The following is a 6000-nucleotide window of genomic DNA, read 5'->3' on the forward strand; positions in this document are numbered from 1 at the left end:
TGTTGTTTTCTTACTGTACCGAAAATGAACCGAACCGTGACCTCTGAACCGAGGTACTTATCGAACCAAACTTTTTGTGTACAGTTACACCCATAATAAATACACATATATACATATATTTATCCATATATACCGTATGTATATATACACATATATACCCATAAATAAATGTTTATATATACATATATATATATATATATATATATATATATATATATATATATATATATATATATATATATATATATATGTGTGTAAATATATGTGTATATATATATATATATATATATATATATACATATATATATACATATTTACATATATATATATATATATATATATATATATATATATATATATACAAATATATATAGCGGGGCAAAAAAGTATTTTGTCAGCCACCGATTGTGCAAGTTCTCCCACTTAAAATGATGACAGAGGTCTGTAATTTTCATCATAGGTATTCTTCAACTGTGAGAGACAGAATGTGAAAAAAAAATCCAGGAATTCACATTGTAGGAATTTTTTTTTAATTATTTGTAAATTATGGTGGAAAATAAATATTCGGTCAACCATTCAAAGCTCTCATTGATGGAAGGAGGTTTTGGCTCAAAATCTCACGATACATGGCCCCATTCATTCTTTCCTTAACACGGATCAATCGTCCTGTCCCCTTAGCAGAAAAAAAATCCCAAAACAAGATGTTTCCACCCCCATGCTTCACAGTAGGTGTGGTGTTCTTGGGATGCAACTCAGTCTTCTTCTTCTTTCAAACACGACGAGTTGAGTTTATACCAAAACGGATACATGGATGATCAGCAGAGGATTGGGTGAATGTCATGTGGTCAGATGAAACCAAAATAGAACTTTTTCGTATAAAATCAACTCGTCGTGTTTGGAGGAAGAAGAATACTGAGTTGCATCCCAAGAACACCAAACCTATAGTGAAGCATGGGGGTGGAAACATCATGCTTTGGGGCTGTTTTTCTGATAAGGGGACAGGACGATTGATCCGTGTTAAGGAAAGAATGAATGGGGCCATGTATCGCGAGATTTTGAACCAAAACCTCCTTCCATCAGAGAGAGCTTTGAATGGTTGACCAAATACTTATTTTCCACCATAATTTACAAATAAATTCTTTAAAATTCCTACAATGTGAATTCCTGGATTCACATTCTGTCTCTCACAGTTGAAGTGTACCTATGATGAAAATTACAGACCTCTGTCATCATTTTAAGTGGGAAAACTTGCACAATCGGTGGCTGACTAAATACTTTTTTGCCCCACTGTGTGTGTGTGTGTATATATATATATATATATATATATATAGATATATATATATATATATATAGATATATATAGATATATATAGATATGTAAGGGACTTTCTGCCGTCCTCGTGTGGGTTGCGGAGACACCTGACACACGACGCATCATAGCAGCACTGATTTATTATTTCAATAAATCTATTTTCACTTGGCCCTTGGGTCGCGTCACTTTTCAGTGTTCTCCGTCGGCTCGTCTGCTGCCGCTGCACGCCTTTCGGCGTCCGGGGCTTGCGTCCGCTGCGGGGGTGCGTTATCGCTCTCGTGGTTTGGTTTGTCGTGCTTCTGGTCTGCTGGCCGATGTTTCCTCCTCCGTGCTGCTCTTCCTGGTCGCTCCTCCCTCGCCCTTTTTATATTCTGCCAGCAGATAGACAGATCGTGAGCCGGTGTGTAGTATACGCACCTGCACTAGATTGCCGCTGCAGCGTCGCTCCGCGTGCGTCACGCCTCCTCTTGCCTCCGCATGCCCCGCCTCCCGGCCTCCAGGTGGGCCCGAGCTGCTGCTTTCCGCCCGCTGTCGGCCCGTCGGCGGTGTCTCTCAACATACCTCCCCCATCAGTTCGAGGCCGGGCTCCAGTCCGGCCGAGCGTGCTCCCCCCCTGTTTCCTTACTGGAGCGGGAAAAAAATTGCTGTGGCCCTCTGACTTCTTTGCCTTTCTTTTCTTTGTCTTTTGTGAGTCTTTCCTTGTCCTCTTCTTTCTTTTCTTGCATTTCTCCAAGAATGTCTTGAGCTTTTCTCCACTCTTCATCATTCTCAATTACCTCCTCTTCTTTTCCATCTTCATCATTTTCCAGCAATTCTTCAATTATTTCTTCTATTTCACTTTCTTGAGTTACTTCTCGTTCAAGTTTTTCTTTGTCTTCTTCCTTTTCTTGTTCGTCTTCATCACTTTCCAGCAATTCTTCAATTATTTCTTCTGTTTCAATTTCTTGAGTTAATTCTTCTCGTTCAAGTTTTTCTTTGTCTTCTTCATCCTTTTCTTGCATTTCTCCAAGACTTTTTCTCTCGATTTCTTCCTTTTCTTGTTCGTCTTCATCACTTTCCAGCAATTCTTCAATTATTTGTTCTATTTCAATATCTTGAGTTACTTCTTCTCGTTTAAGTTTTTCTTTGTCTTTGTCCTCGTCTTCCTTTACTTGCATTTCTACAAGAACTTTTTCCTCAATTCCTTGAGGTACCTTGACTTTGTCTTCCTCTTCGATTTCTCCTTCATCTTCATTGTCTTCATCTTCATCTTCTTCCAGAATTTCTTCTTCTTTCTCAATTTCTTGAGTTTCAAATTCTTCTTCTTTATCTTCTTTATTTTTAACTTCCTTTTCATCTTCAATTACTTCATTTTTATCATCTTCATAATCTTGTAGAATTTCTTCAATTATTTCTTCTTTTTTCTCCTTTTCATCCTCATTATACTCTTCTTCCTTGTCATAATCTTCATTCTCTTCCAGAATTTCTTCAATTATTTCTTTTTCTTCATCATTTTCTTGGACTTCACCTTCTTTAACTTCTTTTCCATCATTATCAACTTCTTTAACATAAATTTTATCATCAACGTAAACTTCACCATTAAAGTAAATTTCATCTTCAACGAAAATTTCTTCTTTATAAATTTCTTCATCTTCTTTTTTACCGTAATCTTCAACAAAAGTCTCTTACATATACACTTCTTCCGGGCAGCACTCGTCCTCCTTCCTTTTGGCCGACAGCTCGCCTTCCAGGTAAGTGGCCTCGACACCAGCTTTCCTGGCTTCTTCTTTTGTCGTTTCCAACAATGCCAGCATCATCTGGGTTTCCTGACGTTTCTTTTCGAGCAGCCTGGTGTAACTTGCCACGAGAGCCCAGATGACGCCGTCATCCTCCGCTTCTTCAGGTCTTCCTCGGTTGGGCGCCACTGTAACGGACTTCCTGCCGTCCTCGTGTGGGTTGCGGAGACACCTGACACACGACGCATCATAGCAGCACTGATTTATTATTTCAATAAATCTATTTTCACTTGGCCCTTGGGTCGCATCACTTTTCAGTGTGCTCCGTCGGCTCGTCTGCTGCCGCTGCACGCCTTTCGGCGTACGGGGCTTGCGTCCGCTGCGGGGGTGCGTCATCGCTCTCGTGGTTTGGTTTGTCGTGCTTCTGGTCTGCTGGCCGATGTTTCCTCCTCCGTGCTGCTCTTCCTGGTCGCTCCTCCCTCGCCCTTTTTATATTCTGCCAGCAGATAGACAGATCGTGAGCCGGTGTGTAGTATATGCACCTGCACTAGATTGCCGCTGCAGCGTCGCTGCGCGTGCGTCACGCCTGCTCTTGCCGCCGCATGCCCCGTCTCCCGGCCTCCAGGTGGGCCCGCGCTGCTGCTTTCCGCCCGCTGTCGGCCCATCGGCGGTGTCTCTCCACAAGATATATATAGAGAGATATACACATATATATGTACATACATATATACATAGATGTATACATATATGTATATACATAAATAAATTCATACATATATATATATATACATATCTATATATATATATATATATGTATGTATGTACACATATCTATGTAAATACAGATATATACACATATGTAAATACACAAACACATATATGTATATATATATACACTGTATATATATATATATATATATATATATATATATATATATATATATATATATATATATATATACTGTATATATATATATGTATTTTATTATTATTATTATTATTTTATTCTTTCTGCATTCTTGTTGTTTTCTGTAAAGCCCTTTGAATCACCGTATCTCCAAATTGTGCTCTAAAACTAAATTTGCCCAGCCTAAATTTGAACAGGCTGGCACTTTAAATAAGGAGAAGTAAATTATGATCAAAATACAGTTAAAAAATACTTATTAAAATCAAAGGAAACTGTGTTTGCCATTGTTTATTGAATTACGTCCACTATAGAGCAGAAATGGCATCTGTAAAGCTGGCTTTTTGGTTGTAGAGTTTATTTACACTTCGCCATTTCGACCATCTGCCGGGTAATATTTTTAAGACAAAACCACGGTTTAACGCCGCCCTCTATTTTCGTGATAAGGCGTGATGTTCGTCATTGAAAAGATTATTTTGTAACATTGTACTATTGCAACCAATGCAGAACACATTATACATGCATGCTCCGTGAACACAAACTCCATTCTGCTCGTCAGCATTTTTGAAGAGTGAATGTTCTACAAATAAAGCCTGAACAAGCATCTTGCACCTGCTTCCACAGAAATGTGAAACCCCAAATAATCTCGACTGTTGAAGAATAAACCCTTTTTGGACAAATACGTCCTGGGTGATCCCATCACAGGCAGACGGTAAAGGTGGGAACACCCACGCACGCACACGCACATGCACACGCACGCACACACACACACACACACACAGGGTGTTGACAGACCGCATTGGACTGGTCCACAATTTGTTGAGCTGCCTGAATGAAAATGTGTCAAACGCCTGCAATGATCAGAGGCGGGAAGAGTGCCAAAAAATTGCACTTAAGTAAGACTACTGTAACTTTAGAGAAATATGACTCAAGTATAAGTCAAAAGCACTAATCAAAATAATTTGCATTTAACAAGCATTTAAGTCTCACCTTAAAACTCATCTGTATACTCTAGCCTTTAAATAGACCTCCTTTTTAGACCAGTTGATCTGCCGCTTCTTTTCTTTTTTCTCCCATGTCCCCCCCTCCCTTGTGGAGAGGGTCCGGTCCGATGACCATGGATGAAGTACTGGCTGTCCAGAGTCGAGACCCAGGATGGACCGCTCGTCGGGACCCAGGATGGACCGCTCGCCTGTGTATCGGTTGGGGGCATCTCTACGCTGCTGATCCGCCTCAGCTTGGGATGGTTTCCTGTGGACGGGACTCTCGCTGCTGTCTTGGATCCGCTTTGAACTGAACTCTCGCGGCTGTGTTGGAGCCACTATGGATTGAACTTTCACAGTATCATGTTAGACCCGCTCGACATCCATTGCTTTCGGTCCCCTGAGGTCCTCTCCAAGGTTTCTCATAGTCAGTATTGTCACTGGCGTCCCACTGGATGTGAATTCTCCCTGCCCATTGGGTGTGAGTTTTCCTTGCCCTTTTGTGGGTTCTTCCGAGGATGTCGTAGTCGTAATGGTTTGTACAGTCCTTTGAGACATTTGTGATTTAGAGCTATATAAATAAACATTGATTGATTGATTGAATTACTTGAGTAAGAGTAAGTATTCTGTAAAACAAAATCACTCAAGTATCAAGTAAAAAGTATGTTGCATTGAAACAAATCTGACAACTACACTTTATCCAAAAAGTTACTTAAGTAAATGTAATGTTTATTCTTCACAAAAAACTCAAGTAAAAGTAAAAAGTATGTTACTTAGACAACTACAATATTTCCAAAAAGTTACTTAAGTAATTGTAATGTTTCTTCTTCACAAAACACTCAAGTAAAAGTAAAAAGTATGTTGCATTAAGACTACTCTGACCAGCACAATTTATCAAAAAAAATACTTAATTAAATGTAACAGAGTAAATGTAGTGTTCCGTCTTTACAAAAATACTCAAGTATAAGCAAACAGTATGTTACTCTGACATGTACAATGTATCCAAAAAGTTACTTAAGTAAATGCAACAAATTGAAAAATAGTGTTCCTTCCTCACAAAAATACTCAAGTCAAAGTAAAAAGTAT

The 6000-nt window shown here is 39.2% G+C and overlaps 1 protein-coding gene across 9 annotated transcripts in view; it reads right to left on the bottom strand.

The window, feature by feature from the left end:
* kif21b (kinesin family member 21B) overlaps nt 1-6000 on the bottom strand; it is a 265011-nt gene that overhangs the window by 161015 nt on the left and 97996 nt on the right. The gene's annotated exons all lie outside the window — the stretch shown is intronic.

This window comes from Nerophis ophidion, linkage group LG16 (assembly GCF_033978795.1).
Source record: "Nerophis ophidion isolate RoL-2023_Sa linkage group LG16, RoL_Noph_v1.0, whole genome shotgun sequence".
NCBI classification, from domain to species: domain Eukaryota; kingdom Metazoa; phylum Chordata; class Actinopteri; order Syngnathiformes; family Syngnathidae; genus Nerophis; species Nerophis ophidion.